This window comes from Hemitrygon akajei, chromosome 7 (assembly GCF_048418815.1).
Source record: "Hemitrygon akajei chromosome 7, sHemAka1.3, whole genome shotgun sequence".
Classification (NCBI taxonomy): Eukaryota; Metazoa; Chordata; class Chondrichthyes; order Myliobatiformes; family Dasyatidae; genus Hemitrygon; species Hemitrygon akajei.
The window spans coordinates 10,363,350-10,384,883 of NC_133130.1; the positions used below are offsets into that span (position 1 = coordinate 10,363,350).

The following is a 21,534-nucleotide window of genomic DNA, read 5'->3' on the forward strand; positions in this document are numbered from 1 at the left end:
ATAGCAAAGATTGATGTACAGTTTAACACTGGTAATGTGAATTGTCCTTTGAATGGCAGGTTTAATATGTGAACATTGGAGGCTGATAGTTCTCCCTTAGACATCTCAAAAAAATCAAACAAATGTGGCAAGAAAGATGGGACAGAGAGGGGAAAGGGAGGCATTTATATCAAATACAAAAGAGTGTTACAGGTACTAGGGTAGGCAGTGGATACAGAAGAGAGGAAACTGTGTGAACTAGGTTAAGGCTGGGGCACTGTGCACTAAACAAAACATTGAAAATGATAGGGAAACGGCAGACAGGTTTGTGTGAGGAATGTCAGGAAGAGGAGTCAGTAGAACATGTAATTTTAAGTTGCAGGAAGTATGGGATACAGAGAGAGATGATGAGAATTAATCTAATGGAATTGGAGGTACAGAAATTCACATTAAAAGGGTTACTGGGCATGGGTGAGAGGGTACAGGTCAGGGTACTTTTAGCTTTCTTAAGGGATACAGGGGTTTTTTACAGGATATGATGGATAAGCAGGAATAGGGTATTAGGATGGCTAAAGAAGGAAGGGTAAAGTGTGTGTGTGTGTGTGTGTGTGTGTGTGTGTGTGTGTGTGTGTGTGTGTGTGTGTGTGTGTGTGTGTGTGTGTGTGTGTGTGTGTGTGTGTGTGTGTGTGTGTGTGTGTGTATATATATATATTCAGAATGTAAGTCTATCGTCTGATCCAAACTCCGGAACAGAAAGTGGTGGTAATGCACCATTAAGCTGGGTGCCAACTGCCGTAAAACAAAAAGAAGAAAAAGACACCTCATTTACAGTCAGTAAGGGAGGAGAGCACCGTGCTGAAGGATGGACTTACTGTGCTGCTATTGTAGGGAAGGAAAGAAACATCAAGGTTATTAATAATAATAATAATCTATTTACAGAGCCCTTTTCATACAGACAATGGGACAAAGTACAAACATGACTATAAAAATAAATACATAATCATGAAAATTGATTAGAAGCACTGTTAAATAAATGGATTTTGATCTGATGTTTAAAAGTGTCAACTGAGTCTGCATCCCTTATAGCTTTCGGAGTTGAATTCCACAGTTGAAGGATGTAGTGATAAAAAGATGATCTGCTAATTATCTTTTGAGGGAGATTGTTTACATTTAACAGGCTGGCGGAAGAAGACCAGAGAGCTCGAGCAGGATTATAAAACAAAAACAATTCTGTGATGTACTCTGGTCCCAGACTATTAAGAGCTTTAAAAACAAGTAAGAGAATTTTAAAATAATTTCTAGTAGATACTGGAAGCCAATGCTGAGTAGCTAGGATGGCAGTGATATGCTCTCCCATCCTGGTTTTTGTTTAAAAGCCAGCCGTGGTGTTCTGAATGAGTTGCAGTTTGAACATCAATAACACTGGCTAGTTTCTACAATGACCTCCATCTGCAATGTTAATTTATTTCTCTCATTTTAATCAAAGGTGCAGGTTGTGAAACTCCAAGGGCAGTGATGTTAATGTTTGCCTCACCAATTAATTCCCTGGTGGCCTCCAGCACTGACCAGTATTGAGTGGGTAAAAAGGGACACCATTAGGGAATGTAAAGTCAGTCACAAGTAAATTGGACATGGACCTTGAAGAGTCTAAAGAATAACTTCATTCATGAATAAGGGAAGATGTGGCTCACTAACAGTACGATCACCAGTCTTCCAAAGAGCAATAGTCACCGTCTTTTTTTATACATTAATCCTGTGGAATTTATGGCATTCCACAAAATGTGCAAGACATCAGCCAGGAGATGTGTTGTTATGTCCCACTGCTTTTGTTATTTCCATAATTCACAGAGACAGGTTATTCATCTTGTTTCTACAGCTGTGTTATGCCCTACGGCAATGAGACTAACACTAGGTAGCTGGTTTGTTAATTAAACCAAACTACAGGAGCTAGCAACTCAGATATAAGACCATAAGACATAGGAGTAGAATTAGGCCATTCAGCCCATCAAGTCTGCTCCACCATTCCATCATAGCTAATCCTGGATCCCACTCAACCCCATACACCTGCCTTCTCGCCATATCCGTTGAAACTCTGACCGATCAGGAACAATCAACTTCCACCTTAAATATGCCCATGGACATGGCCTCCTCTGCTGTCTGTGGCAGAGAATTCCACAGATTCACTACCCTCTGTCGAACAAATTTCCTCTTTACTTCTGTTCTAAAAGGTCTTTTTCTCTTCTAGTTCTGGATATCCACACCATAGGAAACATCCTCTTCACATCCACCTTATCTAGTTCTTTCAACATTCAGTAGGTTTCAATGAGATCCCCATGCATTCTTCTAAATTCCAGTGAGTACAGGCCCAAAGCTGCCAAATGCTAATCATATGTTAACCCCTTCTTTCCCAGAATTATCCTCGTGAACTTCCTCTGTACTGTCTCCAATGACAACACATCCTTTCTGAGATACGGGGCCCAAAACTGTTGACAATTCTCCAAGTGTGGCCTGACTAGTGACTTCTAAAGGTTCAGCATTATCTCCTTGCTTTTATTCCCCTTAAATGAATAACGATATTGCATTTGCCTCTTTACCACAGACTCAATTTATGAATTAACCTTCTGGGAGTCCTGCACAAGGGCTCCCAAGTACCTCTGCACCTCTGAGTGCAGAGGTGCAGACAATAGTCTGCACTATTGTTCCTTTTACCAAAATGGATTATCATATATTTCCCAACACTGAATTCCATCTGCCACTTTTTTGGTCAAACTTTTCTAAGTTCTGCAGTCGAATTGTTTCCTCAATACTACCTAACCCTCCACCTAAATTTATACCATCTGAAAACTTTGCCACAAAGCCATCAATTCCATTATCTAAATCATTGACAAACAATGTGAAAAGCAGCGGTCCCAATACTGACCCTGAGGAATACCACTAGTCACTGGCAGCCAACCAGAAAAGGCCCCTTTGTTCCCACTTGCTGCCTCCTGCCTGTCTGCCACTCCTCTATCTGTGCTAGTACCTTTCCTGTAAAGCCATAGGATTTTATTTTGTTAAAAAGCCTCATGTGTGGCACCTTATTAAAATCCGAGTAAATGAGGGAAAACTTCTTCAATCAGAGGGTCATGAGAGTGTGGAATGAGCTGCCAACATAAGTGGTGCATGTGAGCTCGATTTCAATGTTTAAGAGATGTTTGGATAAGTACACAGATATGGAAGCCTCTGGTCCCGGTGCAGCTCAATGGGAGTAAGCAGTTTAAATAGTCTTGGCATCGTCCAGATGGGCTGAAGGGCCTGTTTCTGCACTTTACACATCTATGACTGGAGGAATTCAACATGTCAGGCAGCATCTATGGAAATAATGAAAGAACAGATTCTGCAGATGCTGGAAATCCAGAGCATCACACTCAAAATGCTGGAGAAACTCAGCAGCTTGGCAGCATCCGTGAGAGGGGAATAAGCAGTTGATGTTTCAGACTGAGACCCTTCATCAGGACTGGAAAGGAAGGGGGAAGAGGCCAGAATAAGGAAGTGGGAGGATGGGAATACACAGAACATCATGGAAACAGACCCAGTGAGTCCCAGCATCCATTGCCCACCCCTTCACTAAACCTAGCTTAATCCCATTTATCATCTCCATGTTCCCATCAAGTCACCCGAGGTTTGACAACTCACCCACCAGTGATCTGTCAACCAGCATGTTTTTGGACAGTGAGAGGAAACCATTGTAACCACAGGGAGAGAAAGCAAACGTTACACTGACTGCATTGAAGGTCACGGTTCAAGCCGGGACACTGTAACAGTGAGGCCGCTGTTCTACTCACTGTGACATTGTGTTGGTTTGTGGGTTGTGAGGTGACTGCTGACACTCTGTCACTGATGGGGAGGGGCAAATGGTCAGTTCAGGTTGTGTGTTTCTCCCTCTGTTTACACAGACGTTTGTACACTTCCTCTGCATGGACTGACGGTTCTAATTGTCTCTCTGTCTCCACTTTGACCAGTCAGTCATCTGCCAGTGACTTCCTAGGGGTCAGTGGGGACGCTGCACTTTACCAGGCGGTTTGAGTACATTCTTGATTCTCTGTCCTTTGTTTGCCTGGAATCTTTACCCATTACATAGCTCAAAATGGTTTCTCAGAGTCCAGGATGTTTCAGATTATGTCCAAGATATCCTGTGGTGGGAGGGAGAACAGCCAGAGGTTGTGGTACATATTGGGCTCTGACCAGGTGCATGACATCCTGGTACGAGAGGGAAAGCAAAGTGATACATGTTGGTACCAACGACATAGGCAGGAAGAAGGATGAGGTCCTGAAGTGTGAGTTTCGGGAACTAGGCAGGAGGCTGAAGAACAGGACCTCAAGGGTGGCGTTCTCAGGATTGCTGCCAGTGCTACGTGATAGTGATGGCAAGAATTGGAGGAGATGGCAGTTGAATGCGTGGCTGAGGAGTTGGTGCAGGGTGCAGGGTTTTAGATTTTTGGATCATTGGGATCTCTTCTGGGGAAGGTGGGACCTGTACAGATCAGATGGGTTGCACCTGAACTCAAGGGGGAGCAATATCCTGGCAGGTAGGTTTGCTAGTGTGGTTCGGGAGGGTTTAAACTAATTTGCAAGGGGGATGGGACCTGGAACAATAGAACAGTGAAAGAAGTGCATGGAGTAAAGCCAGATGTAACATATAGAGAGGCTTTGAGGAAGGAGAAGCTGAATAAAGGGTGTAAAGGTAGTAAGGTAGAAGGACTAAAGTGTGTGTACTTCAATGCAAGAAGCACCAGGAACAAAGGTGATGAACTGAGAGCTTGGATAGATACATGGAATTATGATGTAGTGGCCATTACGGAGACTTGGCTGACACCAGGGCAGGAATGGATTCTCAATATTTCTGGATTTCAGTGCTTTAAAAGGGATAAAGAGGGGGGAAAGGGGGAGGAGGGGTGGCATTTCTGGTCAGGAATACTATTACAGCTGCAGAAAGGGTGGGTAATGTAGCAGGATCCTCTTTTGAGTCAGTATGGGTGGAAGTCAGGAACAGGAAGGGAGCAGTTACTCTATTGGGGCTATTCTATAGGCCCCCTGGTAGCAGCAGAGATACTGAGGAGCAGATTGGGAGGCAGATTTTGGAAAGGTGCAAAAATAACAGGGTTGTTATCATAGGTGACTTTAACTTCCCTAATATTGATTGGCACTTGATTAGTTCCAAGGGTTTAGATGGGGCAGAGTTTGTTAAGTGTGTCTAGGATGGATTCCTGTCACAATATGTTGACAGGCCGACTAGGGGGAATGCCATACTAGATCTAATATTAGGTAACGAACTGGGTCAGGTCACAGATCTGTCAGTGGGTGAGCATCTGGGGGACAGTGATCACCGTTCCCTGGTCTTTAGCATTATCATAGAAAAGAATAGAATCAGAGAGGACAGGAAAATTTTTAATTGGGGAAGGGCAAATTATGAGGCTATAAGGCTAGAACTTGCACGTGTGAATTGGGATGATGTTTTTGCAGGGAAAGGTACTATGGACATGTGGTCGATGTTTAAGGATCTTTTGCAGGATGTTAGGGATAAATTTGTCCCGGTGAGGAAGATAAAGGAACCATGAGTGACAAGTGAAATGGAAAATCTAGTCAGGTGGAAAAAGGCAGCATACATGAGGTTTAGGAAGCAAAGATCAGATGGGTCTAATGAGGAATATAGGGTAGCAAGAAAGGAGCTTAAGAAGGGGCTGAGAAGAGCAAGAAGGGGGCATGAGAAGGCCTTGGCGAGTAGGGTAAAGGAAAACCCCAAGACATTCTTCAATTATGTGAAGAACAAAAGGATGACTGGAGTGAAGGTAGGACCGATTAGCGATAAGAGTGGGAAGATGTGCCTGGAGGCTGTGGAAGTGAGCGAGGTCCTCAATGAATACTTCTGTTCGGTATTCACCACTGAGAGGGAACTTGATGATGGTGAGGACAATATGAGTGAGGTTGATGTTCTGGAGCATGTTGATATTAAGGGAGAGGAGGTGTTGGAGTTGTTAAAATATATTAGGATGGATAAGTCCCTGGGGCCTGACGGAATATTCCCCAGGCTCCTCCACGAGGCAAGGGAAGATATTGCTGAACCTCTGGCTAGGATCTTTATGTCCTCGTTGTCCACAGGAATGGTACCAGAGGATTGGAGGGAGGCGAATGTTGTCCCCTTGTTCAAAAAAGGTAGTAGGGATAGTCCAGGTAATTATAGACCAGTGAGCCTTACATCTGTGGTGGGAAAGCTGATGGAGGATCTATGGGCATTGAGAGAATCATGGTCTGATCAGGGACAGTCAGCATGGCTTTGTAAAGGGCAGATCGTGCCTAACAAGCCGGATAGAGTTCTTTGAGGAGGTGACCAGGCATATAGATGAGGGTAGTGCAGTAGATGTGATCTACATGGATTTTAGTAAGGCATTTGACAAGGTTCCACACGGTAGGCTTATTCAGAAAGTCAGAAGGCATGGGATCCAGGGAAGTTTGGCCAAGTGGATTCAGAATTGGCTTGCCTGCAGAAGGCAGAGGGTCATGGTGGAGGGAATACATTCAGATTGGAGGGTTGTGACTAGTGGTGTCCCACAAGGATCTGTTCTGGGACCTCTACTTTTTGCGATTTTTATTAACGACCTGGATGTGGGGGTAGAAGGGTGGGTTGGCAAGTTTGCAGATGACACAAAGGTTGGTGGTGTTGTAGATAGTGTAGAGGATTGTTGGAGGTTGCAGAGAGACATTGATAGGATGCAGAAGTGGGCTGATAAGTGGCAGATCGAGTTCAACCCGGAGAAGTGTGAGGTGGAAGGGCAAAATCCAAGACAGAGTACAAAGTAAATGGCAGGATACTTGGTAGCGTGGAGGAGCAGAGGGATCTGATGGTACATATCCACAGATCCCTGAAAGTTGCCTCACAGGTAGATAGGGTGGTTAAGAAAGCTTATGGGGTGTTAGCTTTCATAAGTCGAGGGATAGGTTTTAAGAGACGTGATGTAATGATGCAGCTCTATAAAACTTTAGTTAGGCCACACTTGGAGTACTGTGTCCAGTTCTGGTCGCCTCACTATAGGAAGGATGTGGAAGCATTGGAAAGGGTACAGAGGAGATTTACCAGGATGCTGCCTGGTTTAGAGAGTATGGATGATGATCAGAGATTAAGGGAGCTAGGGCTTTAGTCTTTGGAGAGAAGCAGGATAAGAGGAGACATGATAGAGGTGTACAAGATATTAAGAGGAATAGATAAAGTGGACAGCCAGTGCCTCTTCCCCAGGGCACCACTGCTCAGTACAAGAGGACATGGCTTTAAGGTAAGGGGAGGGAATTTCAAGGGGGATATTATAGGAAGGTTTTTCACTCAGAGAGTGGTTGGTGCGTGGAATGCACTGCCTGAGTCAGTGGTGGAGGCAGATACACTAGTGAAGTTTAGAAGACTACCAGACAGGTATATGGAGGAATTTAAGGTGGTGGGTTATATGAGAGGCAGGGTTTGAGGGTCGGTCCAACATTGTGGGCCGAAGGGCCTGTAATGTGCTGTACTATTCTATGTTCTATGTTCTAAAGGGAGAAAAGGCAGGTGATAGAGAAAGGATGCGCTCAGACCGAAGGCTTAAGATGTGTCTAGTTTAATGCAAGGAGTGTTGTGAACAAAGCGGATGAGCTTATAGAGTGGATCAGTACTTGGAGATATCATATGGTGGCCACTACAAAGATTTGGATGGCTCAGGGACAGGAATGGTTACTTCAAGGGCCGGGTTTTAGATGTTTTTAGAAAGGAAAGGGAAGGAGGCAAAAAAGGTGGGGGCGTGGCACTGTCGATCAGAGTTAGTGTCACGGCTGCAGCAAAGTTGGACGTGGGGTCTCTTCTGGCAGCTCATGGAGTGAGACGCTTGTTGGCTCTTCTCTGCCCTTTTGCAATCTAATTTCCACTGCTACATTTGTTTGAACTTTGAAAATTTATTACTTTTAGTGAAGGATTTTCGATTTAATTATGATGGCTGGAACCCGAGCTGAAAAGGAATTAAGACGTGACAAAATTGTTTCTGAAACTAAACAAACTGAATTTACAAGGGAGGTAGAAGAAACCTATACTCCTGAAAGAATGTTCTTATTGATGCAAGATACTAATAACAAAATGAAATGGTGGATTCTAAAATCGAAAACTGATGAATGCTAATGAAGAGCTTGGAAAAACAGCTTCTGCTGTGCAGGAATCTCTGGGAAATCTGATATCTCAATATCAAATGCTTAAAATGGATACTAATAAAATTGGAAACCAGGAGACACTACTTCAAGTGATTAAAGAGCAGGAATTAAAGTTCTCTACCATGGAAAAGAGATTTGCTGAGGTTTCATTGGAATTATCAAGAATTAAGAAGAAAGCAGAAGCCGAAAGATGAATTTACGTATACTGGGTTTGCCTGAAATTATGGAATCCGGTGAACCATTAAAGTTTTTATGAGCATGTTATACTTACTTTTTAGTGAGATACTCAAAACCTCTCTGTTAATAGACAGGGCTCACCAAATCCCCCGCATCAAGCCATCTATTGAGATGAAACCGTGTGCAGTGATTCTGTGCCTGCACTACTTTGCTACTAAAGAAGCAATTCTTCGAGATGCCAGGAAGCAGGGGAAGTTAACTTACAACGGTGTGGAGTTTTGTATAGTTGAAGAATTTGCCCCTGAAGTTTATACAGAAAGAATTAAATATCAGGAAGTGATGGCAGAACTGTATAAGAAAAACAGTCGTCCCTCGCTGCGCTATCCTGCCCGGTTGATAATTTTTCGGCCTAACGCTCGTTGAGAACGTCTTGATTCTCCTAAGGAAGCTTGTAAGTTTCTCAATGAGTTTAAGACCGTTATGCAAGCAACTCCAACACTGCTGTTTTGCAAACAACGCCAACATTTAATACTTAGCTGATAATCATGTGTCGTTGAATCGTTGAAAGTTTAATCTATGTTCTATGTCTGTATAGCCATCATTTTGATTCTTGTATTCTTTTCTCTTTAAGATTTGTATAAAGTTAACATAAGTTGTAACATATTACTTGCTCTAATTTATCTTTTCTGAATATATAATCAAATTTTTAAAATAAATTTAAGATGGCCACTGTTAATTACGTGCTAACATCTATTAGGCATAATATTGAATTTAATTTAGCTGAGAATCGTCTACAGCTGAATTGTTGAAAGGTCAATTTATGTTTTTTGTTGGTCCAGACATCGTTTGGCAGTTTTACTTTTTTCTTTCTTCTGGTTTCTTCTAGGATCTGTAAGAGTTTAATATCAGTCATATCATATTATTTGGTTAGATTTTTCTTTTTTGAATGTATGATTAAATTTTATTAAACAAATTTAAGATGGCTGCTGTTAACTGCGTTTTAACCTTTGTTAGCCCTGATGAAGGGACTCGGCCCAAAACGTCGACAGTGCTTCTCCTTATGTTGCCTGGCCTGCTGTGCTCCACCAGCATTTTGTCTGTGTTGTTTGAATTTCCATCATCTGCAGATTTTCTTGTGTTTGCCTCTTAGAGACAAAGGGTTTAGGGTGTTTAGTTTAGCATACTGTCAGCCTATTGGATGGTTTTCATTCTGGCTTTGGAGGGGAAAAGGGATGGGGCTATTAGTATAGGTTTTCTCGACTGTGCAGTACCAAACGTTTTTTCTTTCAATCATGTTGTGTTTTTTCTTTCTGATCGAATCCATAATTTGTTCCTCACTGCGGGTTTGGTTTGTTTCGGCACACTAAGTCATTTTATAAATCCCTAAATTACAGTCTCAGAATGGATGTTAATAAAATTAATATAATTTCCTGGAACCTGCGTGGCTTAAACCAACCTATTAAGCATAGAAAGATCTTTAACCACAAAACCATATAAAACTTACAGCACGGTAACAGGCCATCTCGGCCCTTCTAGTTTGTGCCAAACACTTACGCTCACCTAGTCCCACCTACCTGCACTCAGCCCATAGCCCTCCATTCCTTTCCTGCCCATATATCTTTCCATTTTTTTTTCAAATGGCAATATCAAACATGCCTCTACCACTTCTACTGGAAGCTCATTCCACACAACTACCAGTCTCTGAGTAAAGAATTTCCCCCTCATGTTACCCCTAAACTTTGCCCCTTAACTCTCAACTCATGTCCACTTGTTTGAATCTCCCCTACTCTCAATGGAAAAAGCCTATCCACGTCAACTCTATCTATCCCCCTTATAATTTTAAATACCTCTATCAAGTCTCTCCTCAACCTTCTATGCTCCAAAGAATAAAGACCTAACTTGTTCAACCTTTCTCTGTAACTTAGGTGCTGAAACCCAGGTAACATTCTAGTAAATCTTGTCTGTACTCTGTCTAATTTGTTGACATCTTTCCTATAATTTGGTGACCAAAACTGTACACAATACTCCAGATTCAGCCTTACCAATGCCTTATACAATTTTAACATTACATCCCAACTCCTATACTCTATGCTCTGATTTATAAAGGCCAACATACCAAAAGCTTTCTTCACCGCCCTATCTACATGAGATTCCACCTTCAGGGAACTATGCACCATTATTCCTAGATCAATCTGTTCTACTGCATTCTCCAATGCCCTACCATTTAACATGTATGTCCTATTTTGATTATTCCTACCAAAATGTAGCACCTCACACTTATTGGCATTAAACTCCATCTGCCATCTTTCAGCCCACTCTTCTAACTGGCCTAAATCTCTTTGCAAGCTTTGAAAACCTACTTCATTATCCACAATGCCACCTATCATAGTATCATCTGCATACTTACTGATCCAATCTACAACCCCATCATCCAGATCATTAACACCACTACTCTCTGGCATCTCCCATCCAGCCACTGTTGAATCCATTTTACTACTTCAATATTAATACCTATCGATTGAGCCTTCCTAACCAACCTTCCATGTGGAACCTTGTCAAAGGCCTTACTGAAGTCCATATAGACAACATCCACTGCTTTTTCCTCGTTAACTTTCCTAGTAACCTCTTCAAAAAATTCAATAAGCTTTGTCAAACATGACCTTCCATGCACAAATCCACGTTGAGTGCTCCTAATCACACCCTGTCTATCCAGATAATTATACATACCATCTCTAAGAATACTTTCCATTAATTTACCCATCACTGACATCAAACTTACAAGCCAATAATTGCTAGGTTTATTCTTAGAACTCTTTTTAAACAATAGAACCACATGAGCAATATGCCAATCCATTTGAAATATGTCATTAGGTATTATTTCATTATTTTTGCGCAAGAGACCCTCATCTGTAGGGATGATGAAAACCATTTTTTAAAAAATTTTGGAAGGTTCACATTTTCACTCTTTGACAATATGTAAAAATAGACGGTTGTCTATTTTTATCAGTTTCAAAATCCCTTTTGTACATTTTAATAGTGTTAATGATTAAATTGGAAGATACTTAAATTTTACTGGTTTGTTATGTGGTCAAAAGGAGGCATTGGTGTGTGTGTATGTACATAATGTAGATAGCCCTGAATTTTTTAAGAGGTTATTTTCTGCACTGCCAAATTTAAATGAATATAAGTTCATTATGGGCGGTGATTTTAACTGCTGTCTCAATCTTTTGATTGACAGGTCATCAACCAATCCATGCCTTCCTAATAAGTCTGTGTCCTGCATTAATTCCTTTTTACTAGAATACGGTTTGTTAGATATTTGGAGATTTCTTCATCCTAAAGACAAAGATTTTTCTTTTTTTCACATGTACATCATAAATATTCAAGGATTGATTATTTTCTGTTAGACATGTGATTGGTATCTTTTGTTGCTAATTGTGCGTATGACGCTTTGGCGCTGTTGGATCATGTGCCCATGAGACTTACACTGAAGCTTCCTGATAACACACGGAATGCAGCTCAGTGGAAATATAATGCTGTATTGCTTCATGATTCAACATTTCTAAGTTTTATAAAAGAGCAAATCTCTTTATTTTTTGAAGTAAATACAACTGAGGATATGTCAAATTTGGTTATTTGGCATACAATTTAATCTTTTCTTAGAGGACAGATAATTTCATATTCAGCAGCTTTAAGAAGGAAAACTAAAGCAGAGCTTTTAGTGATTACTAACAGGATTAAAGCAATACATAAAGTTTATTCAGTATTACCTAATGAAGATCTATATAAGGAAAGGGTGAAACTTCAAATGCAGCATGACTTGCTATTGACTTATCCTATTGAGCAGCAACTCTTGAAATGGAAAAGTCAATTTTTTAATATGGAGATAAATCAGGTAGACTGTTAGCTGCTCAACTCAAAGTAACTTTGGCGAGAAGTCAGATTTTGAAAGTATGAAGACCTGATAGAACTGAAACACAATTGATTGTCAGAAAATTAATAAGCTTTTTGGACTTTTACTCTAATCCTTATCAATCTGATTTTCCAGACAATGCTTCTTCTATGAATGAATTTCTGCAAAGATTGAATATACCCCAAATTTCTACCCAAGATATGAATACTTTAGATGCACCCATTAATCAAGAGGAAACAGCAAGAGTTATGTTGTCTTTTCAATCAGGTAAAGCTCCGGGACCAGATGGATTTACAATAGAATTTTTAAAGATGTTTACAGATATTCTTACACCTCATCGATGCCAAATTTTTACTGAACCTATATCTTCTGGGACCCTCCCAAAAACATTTTATGAGGCATCAATTTCATTAATTCCCAAAAAAGGAAAAGATTTATTTGAATGTGCCTCATACAGACAAATTTCCTTATTAAATGTGGTTTCTAAAATCCTTTCTAAGATTTTGGCTAATAGGCTTGAGAATTCTTACTTAAGGTTATTTCTAAGGATCAAATGGATTTATTAAGAATAGATATTCATACTTTAATATTCAGAGATTATTAAACATCTCAATCTAAAGATGTTCCTCTCCATCTAAAGAATTTGAATGTGTTGTTTCTCTTGATGCTGAGAAAGCCTTTGATAGGGTAGAATAGCCTTTTTATTTCAGGTTTTAGAAATATTTAATTTTGGTCCAGGTTTTATTTTGTGGATTAAGCTGATTTATTAAGCCCCTATTGAGGCAGTTATAGCTAATAATCAGAAATCTTCTTATTTTAGGTTCTATAGAAGTACCTGGCAGGGCTGTCCTCTTAGTCCGTTGTTATTTAAACTGGCTCTAGAACCTCTTGCTATTGCTCTTCGGGACTCCAATAAGGTTCTAGGTATTAAGAGAGGAGATAAAGTGCATAAGGTTTTGTTGTATGCAGATGACTTGTTAGTTTATTTTTCAGATCCTAAGAAATCTATTCCTGCTTTGTTATCTATATTTTCTGAATTTAGTAGTTTTCTGGATTTAAATTAAACTTGCACAAAAGTGAGTTATTTCCTATAAACAACTATTTCGATCAATATGACCAATTTCCTTTTTGTATCGCTAAAAATAACTTTACTTATCTTGGTATTAAAATTACCGAAAAATTTTAATGACCTGTATAATTATAACTTTATTCCATTAATTAAGTATATGCAACAAGTAATTTTTAAATGGTCTCCTATGACATTATCATTAATTGGCTGTATTAATGCTACTAAAATGATAGTATTACTGAAGTTTTTATATGTATTCCAAGCAATCCACTCTTTTGTTCCTAAACAGTTTTTTGCTAGAATAGACTCTAAAAAATTATCTTTCATTTGGAATAATAAAAAATCCTAGATTGAGTAAACCTTTATTGCAGAAATTTAAAAAAAGTATGGTGGCTTTGCCAAACTTTAGACTGTACTACTGGCAATTAAGTCTGTTATATCTCTTTTTGGATTCATTTTTCAGATACACATGATTGTTCCTTGTGAGTGGATTTGGAGAAAAACTCAATGAAAGGGTATTCTTTGGCCTCTTTACTGGGAGCTCCTCTTCCTTTTTGCTTTTTATGATTGGTAGTTGAGACCTTAATCCTATTATTAAACATACACCAAGAATTTGGTTTCAATTTCGTAGATCCTTTGCTTTTAATAATTTTGTTCTTTCCAGTAAAATCCATCTTACTTATTTTTTCAAACCTTCAATTTTTGATAAAAACCTTTTCCATTTGGAAATCCAAAGGAATAGTAACTTTTTTAGATTTGTTCATGGGCAATTGTCTAATGTCTTTCACTCAGTTAGTGGATAAATATGACCTATCTAATCTACACTTCTTTAGATATTTACAAATTCGGAATTTTTGACGTAGTTTACTTCCAGATTTTCCTGTGGCTTATTCACCCAATATTATTGATTCTCTTTTTCAGGTCAAACCATTTCAAAAAGGACTGATAGGTATAATTTATAAATGGTGATTGAATTTGTGTATTTTATCTAATGATAATATTAAAGCTGCATGGGAATTGGAGTTTTGAAAGTCACTTTCTGATAATCAATGGGATAAAATTCTTTATTTGATAAATAATTCTTCTATTTGTGCCCATCATTTCTTGATACAGTTCAAGGTAGTGCATCAGGCGCATATGTTAAAGGACAAATTAGCCTGTATTTTTTCTAATAACCCTATTTGTGATAGATGTAATATTGAGGTGGCTACCTTAACACATATGTTCTGGTCTTGTATCAAGTTAGGTAATTTTTGGAAAGAAGTCTTTAAAACTTTATCAAAAGTTTTGAATTTGGATCTATAACCGAATTTACTTAGAGCAATTTTTGGGATCATTCCATCAGAAGTAGGAGATAATCCTCTTTCCACTCAAAAGATGATCGCTTTTACAACTTTATTGACTAGGAGAGCCATTTTGCTTAAATGGAAGGATTCTAATCCACCTACTGCTATTTATTGGCTTACTTCCATTATGTCCTGTTTAAGTTTAGAGAAAATAAGAAGTCGAACATTTGAGACATCCTCTAAATTTGAGGAAACTTGGTGACCTTTTATTCAATAATTTCATATGCTCTGACTTATGGCCCTTCCAGTTACCTTTTTGAAGTTTTGGCTTTGATCAGAAAGTTTTTCCTTTTTTTCTTGTTTTCACCCTCAGTTTGAGCTGCCCAGTTCTTTCTTTTTTTGTTATTTGGTGTTTTGGGTTTTTTTGTGTATGTTTCAATTATAAAAGTTTCTTTATCTTTTTTCTTCTTTTTATGGATAAGAGGAGAATCAATTATCTTTTTTCTTTATTATATACTATTAGATTAATACCATATACGATCTTGATCATGCTTATTTTCCTTTTATTTGAATTGTTAGAGATATAGATATTTGAGATAATCCTCCTCTTGTTTATATATATACATACTCTTTTAGTTAACTAATAAAAAGATTGATAAAGAAAGAAAGAAAGAAAGAAAGAAATAAAGGTGGACGCCATGGAGGGATAGTCTACGGACTATCTGTGGGTGGAGGTTAGAAACAGGGAGGGGTCAATTACTTTACTGGCTGTCTTTTATAGGCCACCTTAAAGTAACAGGGATATCGAGGAGCAGATAGGGAAACAGATCCTGGAAAGGTGTAATAATAACAGAGTTGTCATGATGGGAGATTTTAATTTCCCAAATATCAATTGACATCTCCCTAGAGCAAGGGGTATAGATGGGGTGGAGTTTGTTAGGTGTGCTCAGAAAGGTTTTTTGACACAGTATTTAGATAAGCCTACAAGAGGAGAGGCTGTACTTGATTTGGTATTGGGAAATGAACCTGGTCAGGTGTCAGATCTCTCAGTGGGAGAGCACTTTGGATATAGTGATCATAATTCTATCTCCTTTACAATAGCATTGGAGAGAGATAGGAACAGACAAATTAGAAAAGCGTTTAATTGGAATAAGGGGAATTATTAGGCTATCAGGCAGGAAATTGGAGGCTTAAATTTGAAACAGATGTACTCAAGGAAAAGTACAGAAGAAATGAGGCAAATATTCAGGGGATATTTGTGTACAATTCTGTATAGGTATGTTCCATTGAGACAGGGAAGTTATGGTAGGGTACAGGAACCATTGTGTAGAAAGGCTGTTATAAATCTAGTCAAGAAGAAAAGAAAAGCTTACAAAAAGTTCAGAGAGATAGGTAATGTGAGAGGTCTAGAAGATTAAAAGGCTAACAGGAAGGAGCTTAAGAAGGAAATTAGGAGAGCCAGAAGGGGCCATGAGAAGGCCTTGGTGGTCAGAATTAAGGAAAACCCAAGGCATTCTATGAGTATGTGAAGAGAAAGAGGATAAGACGCCAAAGAATAGGACCTATCAAGTGTGACAGCTGGAAAGTGTGTATGGAACTGAAGGAAATAGCAGCGGTACTTAATGAATACTTTACTTCAGTATTCACTATGGAAAAGGATCTTAGTGATTATAGTGATGACTTGCAGCAGACTGAAAAGCTTGAGCATGTAGATATTAAGAAAGCAGATGTGCTGGAGCTTTTGGAAAGCATCAAGTTGAATAAGTCACTAGGACTGGACGAAATATACCCCAGGCTACTATGGGAGGCAATGGAGGAGATTCCTGAGCATCTGGCAATGATCTTTGCATCATCAATAGGGATGGGAGAGGTTCCAGAAGATTGGAGGATTGCAGATGTTGTTCCTTTATTCAAGATAGGGAGTAGAGATAGCCCAGGAAATTATAAACCAGTGAGTCTAACCTCAGTGGTTGGTATGTTGATTGATAAGATCCTGAGAGGCAGGGTTTAATAACATTCGGAGAAGTATAATATGATTAGGACTAGTCAGCATGGCTTTGTCAAGGGCAGGTCATGCCTTATGAGCCTGATTGAATTTTTTGAGGATGTGACTAAACACATTGATGAAGGAAGAGCAGTAGATGTCGTGTATATGGATTTCAGCAAGGTATTTGATAAGGTACCCCATGCAAGGCTTATTGAGAAAGTAAGGAGGCATGGGATCCAAGGGGACACTGCTTTGTGGATCCAGAACTGGCTTGCCAACAGAAGGCAAAGCATGGTGGTAGACAGGTCTTAATCTGCATGGAGGTCGGTCACCAGTGGAGTGCCTCAGGGATCTGTTCTGGGACACTTACTCTTCGTGATTTTTATAAATGACCTAGAAGTGGAAGTGGAGGGTTGGGCTTGTAAGTTTCCTGATGACACAAAGGTTGGAGATGTTGTGGATAGTGTGGAGAGCTGTCAGAGGTTACAGCAGGACATTGATAGGATGCAAAACTGGGGTGAGATGTGGCAGATGGAGTTCAATCCAGATATGTGTGAAGTGGTTCATTTTGGTAGGTCAAATATGATGGCAGAATATAGTATTAATGGTAAGACTCTTGGCAGTGTGGAGGATCAGAGGGATCTTGAGGTCCGAGTCCATAGGATGCTCAAAGCAGCTATGCAGGTTGACTCCATGGTTAAGACGGTGTAAGGTATATTGGCCTTCATCAATCATGGAATTGAGTTTAGAAGCTGAGAGTTAATGTTGCAGCTATTATAGGACCCTGGTCAGACCCTACTTGGAGTACTGTGCTCAGTTCTGGTTGCCTCACTACCAGAAGGATGTGGAAACCATAGAAAGTGTGCAGATGAGATTTACAAGTATGTTGCCTGGATTTGGGAACATGCCTTATGAGAATAGGCTTGGGGAACTCAGTCTTTTCTACTTGGAGCGAAGGAGGATGAGAAGTGATCTGATAGAGGTGTACAAGATGATGAGAGGCATTGATCATGTTGATAGTCAGAGGCTTTTTCACAGGGCTGAAATGGTCGCTACAAGAGGTTAAGTTGCAGGGGAGTAGGTACAGAGGAGAGGTCAGGGCTAAGTTTTTTACTCAGAGAGTGGTGAGTGCGTGGAATGGGCTGCTGGCAACGGTGGTGGAGGCAGATATGATAGTGTATTTTAAGAAGCTTTTGGATAGGTACATTGAACTTAGTAAAATAGAGGGCTATAAGTAAGCTTAGTAATTTCTGAGGTAAGAACATGTTCAGTACAACTTTATGGGCTGAAGGGCCTGTATTTTGCTGTAGGTTTTCTATGTTTCTAAGTAGAAACACAGGAGATTCTGCAGATGCTGGAGATCCAGAGTAACACACACTACGTGATGGAGGAACTCTGCAGGTCAGACTGTATCTGTGGAAATGATTATGGTCCTGATGAAGGGTCTCAGGCTGAAACATCAACTGTTTATTCATTTTCATAGATGCTGCCTGGCCTGCTGAGATCCTCCAGCGTTTTGTGTGTGTTGTTCAGAATGTTTTCTGATTTGATTACGGTACTGGATTGAAGAGAGAGTCAACAGCAGGATGAAAATAGAAAATGTTGGCCATACTCAGCAGGTCTGTGAGGAGAGACATTTGATGTAGAAGACCGTTTGTCACAATGAGGAAGGAAGCAATGAAGACTGGTGAAGCTGCCATGTGGATAAGGGAAGGGGAGTGTCGGTGACTGTTATGTTGTCAGTTAGTGAGTGGAAGCAGTTTGAGAGTGACAACATAGAGAAGAATCTGTGAGTAGTGAAATAAAAAGCAAAAGGCATGACTGAGAGCTCAGTCTGTAACCCCCTGCACTGTTATAAAATAGATCAGAGCAGTCTTCAGTAAGAACACCACATCTGATGGGCTGGCCATATCCTCCACTCCAGGGGAAAAAAGCCAGACTAAAAGGAAAAGTAAAGCAAAAGCTGAGCATAAAAAGAAGTGGTCCCAATACTGACCCCTGCGGAACACTACCACTCACTGGTAGCCAACAGTAAAATCTCAGTACACCCAAGGGTTCTGAAAGAGGCAGCTGAATAGATTCTGAAATCATTAGTAATGATCGTTCAAGAATCAGTTGATTCTGGAATTGTCAAGAGGGGCCGGATGGACCCAAACGCAGGACGCAGGCACTGAAGTACTAGGGGGAGGACAGGATGGGGATGCCATGGCACTTAAGGGTAGCTGGGGTTCAGGGAGATAGAGTTCAGGCAGGCAGAGCAGAGCGACTCTCGAAGTCCAGGTTCAGGTAGACAGGCTCCCGGGATTCAGGCAGACAGGCTCCCGGAGTTCAGGCAGACAGGCTCGGGGTTCAGGTAGATAGGCTCCCGGGGTTCAGGGTGGCAGGCTCCCGGGGTTCAGGCAGACAGGCTCCCGGGGTTCAGGGTGACAGGCTCCCGGGGTTCAGGCAGACAGGCTCCTGGGGTTCAGGGTGGCAGGCTCCCGGGGTTCAGGCAGACAGGCTCCCGGGGTTCAGGCAGGCAAGCAGACAGACAGGTCTAGGTGGCGATAGGCTAGCAGAGAGCCCTCCCTGGGTGGGCCACATGTATCCCGGGTAGGGGCGCCTCCCAGTCGGAAACACCGGAGGCCTGGGCACGACGTGGACCCCTAGGCGGGTGCGGGCACTATCCCAGAGTTCGGGTGGAAAAGAAGGAGGGGGCAGAACCTCCGCCGGGCCACAGCCCATCGGCCAGAACCGCCCGACGGAGGCATAGGTCCAGGTCAACCAACACAACAGACATGACAACGGGAAATTTGGAAACGGCCGGCAGACAGCACGACCGCGCGAAAAACAAAACCGAGCGGAGAAGCGGGACCAGCGCATGGGAAGAAAGGTGGGGGAGAGGACCAACCTGGTAGTACTGGTATGGGGCAGAGAAGCATAATGAAGATTAGGTCTGAGTCCGGGCGGGATAACAGAATGCAGAGACGAGTTCGGAGCGTGCGGAGAAACAGAACAAAACGACCACCCCTCTGCTCCCAGTCCCAAGCCCCTTATAAACACCTGCAGCTCAATGAGTTAGAGGTGTGTCTCCTTGAACCAGGAGGGTCCTAGCTAGATCATGGATGACGGGAGGGACAACTGCAGGACCCGGAGTCCAGAGCCCCCAGACCAGATCAAAACCCGGAACGCGGTTCCGGATCGGACCCTGACAGGAATGGTTCCGGAAGACTATAAAATGGAAGACTGTCACTCCACTGTTCAAGAAGGGAGAGAGGCCTGACAAATCTGATGGAGTTATTTGAAGAAAAATCAGTAGGATTTACAAAGGAGAATCAGTTGGCGTTGTATAGATTGGTTTTCAGAAGGTCTTTGACAAGGTGCCATACATTAGGCTGCTTAACAAGCTATGGTATTATAGCAAAGATTCTAGCATGGATTGAGCTGTGACTGATTAGCAGGAGGCAAAGAGTGAGAATAAAGGGATCCTTTCTGGTTGGCTGTCAGTGACCATTGGTGTCCACAGGTCAGTGTTAGGAAGGATTTCTTTCACCTTACATGATAATAATTTGGATGATGGAATTGAGGGCTTTGTTGCAACATTCACTGAAAAGATGAAAATATGAAGACAGGTGGAGGAGCAGGTAGTTTTAAGGAAGTAAAGAGGTTACAGAAGGATTTAAACAGATCAGGAGAATGAGTAAAGAAATGACAAATAGAATACAGTGTCAGGAAGTGTATGCTCATGCACTTTGGTAGAAGACCATAAGACAATATGATATAGAAGCAGAAATAGGGGATTCAGACAATGGATTCTGCTCCGACATTCCATCATAGCTGCTCCCAGATCCCATTTAACACCATACAGTTACCTTCCCGCCATATATTTTGATGCCCTGACCGATCAGGAAATGATAAACTTCTGCCTTAAATACACCCACAGACCTGGCTCCACCGCAACCTGTGGCAGAGCATTCCACAGATTCACCACTCAATGGTGAAAAAACTCAACCTCAACTCTGTTTTGAAAGGTCATCCCTCAATCCTGAGCCTTTACCCTCTAACTCTGTATAACTTCACCATAGGAAACACCCTCTCCACATCCACGTTATCTAGTCCTTTCAACATTTAGTAGGTTTCATTGGAAACCCCACACATTTTTCTGAATTCCGGTGAGTACAAGCCTAAAGCTGCCAAATGCTCCTCATATGTTACCCCCCTCATCCTTTAGAACTTCCTCTGGACTCTCTTCAATGACAACACATCCTTTCAGAGATGTGGGGCCCAAAACTGTTGACAATACTCCAAGTACAGGTGCCTAGTGTCTTATAAAGGCTCAGCATTATCTCCTTGCCTTTATATTCTATCTTGCTTGAAATAAATGTTAACATTACATTTGCCTTCTTTACCACAAACTTACCTTCTGGGAGTCTTGCATGAGAACTCTGAAGTCCCATTTGACCTCTGATGAATATTCTCCTCACTTCGATAGTAGCCTGCACTATTGTTCCTTTTACCAAAATGCATTATCGTACATTTCCCAACACTATATTTCATCCTCCACTTTTTTGTCCATTCTTCCAATCTGTCCCAGTCTTGCTGCAATCACATTGCTTCCTCAGCACTACCTACCCCTCCACCTATCTTTGATTCATTCGCAAACTTTGCCACAAAGCCATCAGTTCCATTATCCAAATCACTGATGAACAATGTGAGAAATTGCAGTCCCAGTACTCACTCCTGAGGAACGCCGCTAGTCACAGGCAGCCAATCAGAAAAGGCCTCCTTTGTTCCCACTCACTGCCTCCTACCTATCAGCCATTCCTCTATCCATGCCAGTATCTTTCCTGTAATGGCATAGGATGTTATTTTTGTTAAGTAGCCTCATGTGGAGCACCTTGTCAAGTGCCTTCTGAATATTCAAGTAAATGACATCCACTGC

The 21,534-nt window shown here is 41.1% G+C and overlaps 1 protein-coding gene across 1 annotated transcript in view; it reads right to left on the bottom strand.

The window, feature by feature from the left end:
- LOC140729955 (uncharacterized) overlaps nt 1-21,534 on the bottom strand; it is a 74,023-nt gene that overhangs the window by 44,772 nt on the left and 7,717 nt on the right. The gene's annotated exons all lie outside the window — the stretch shown is intronic.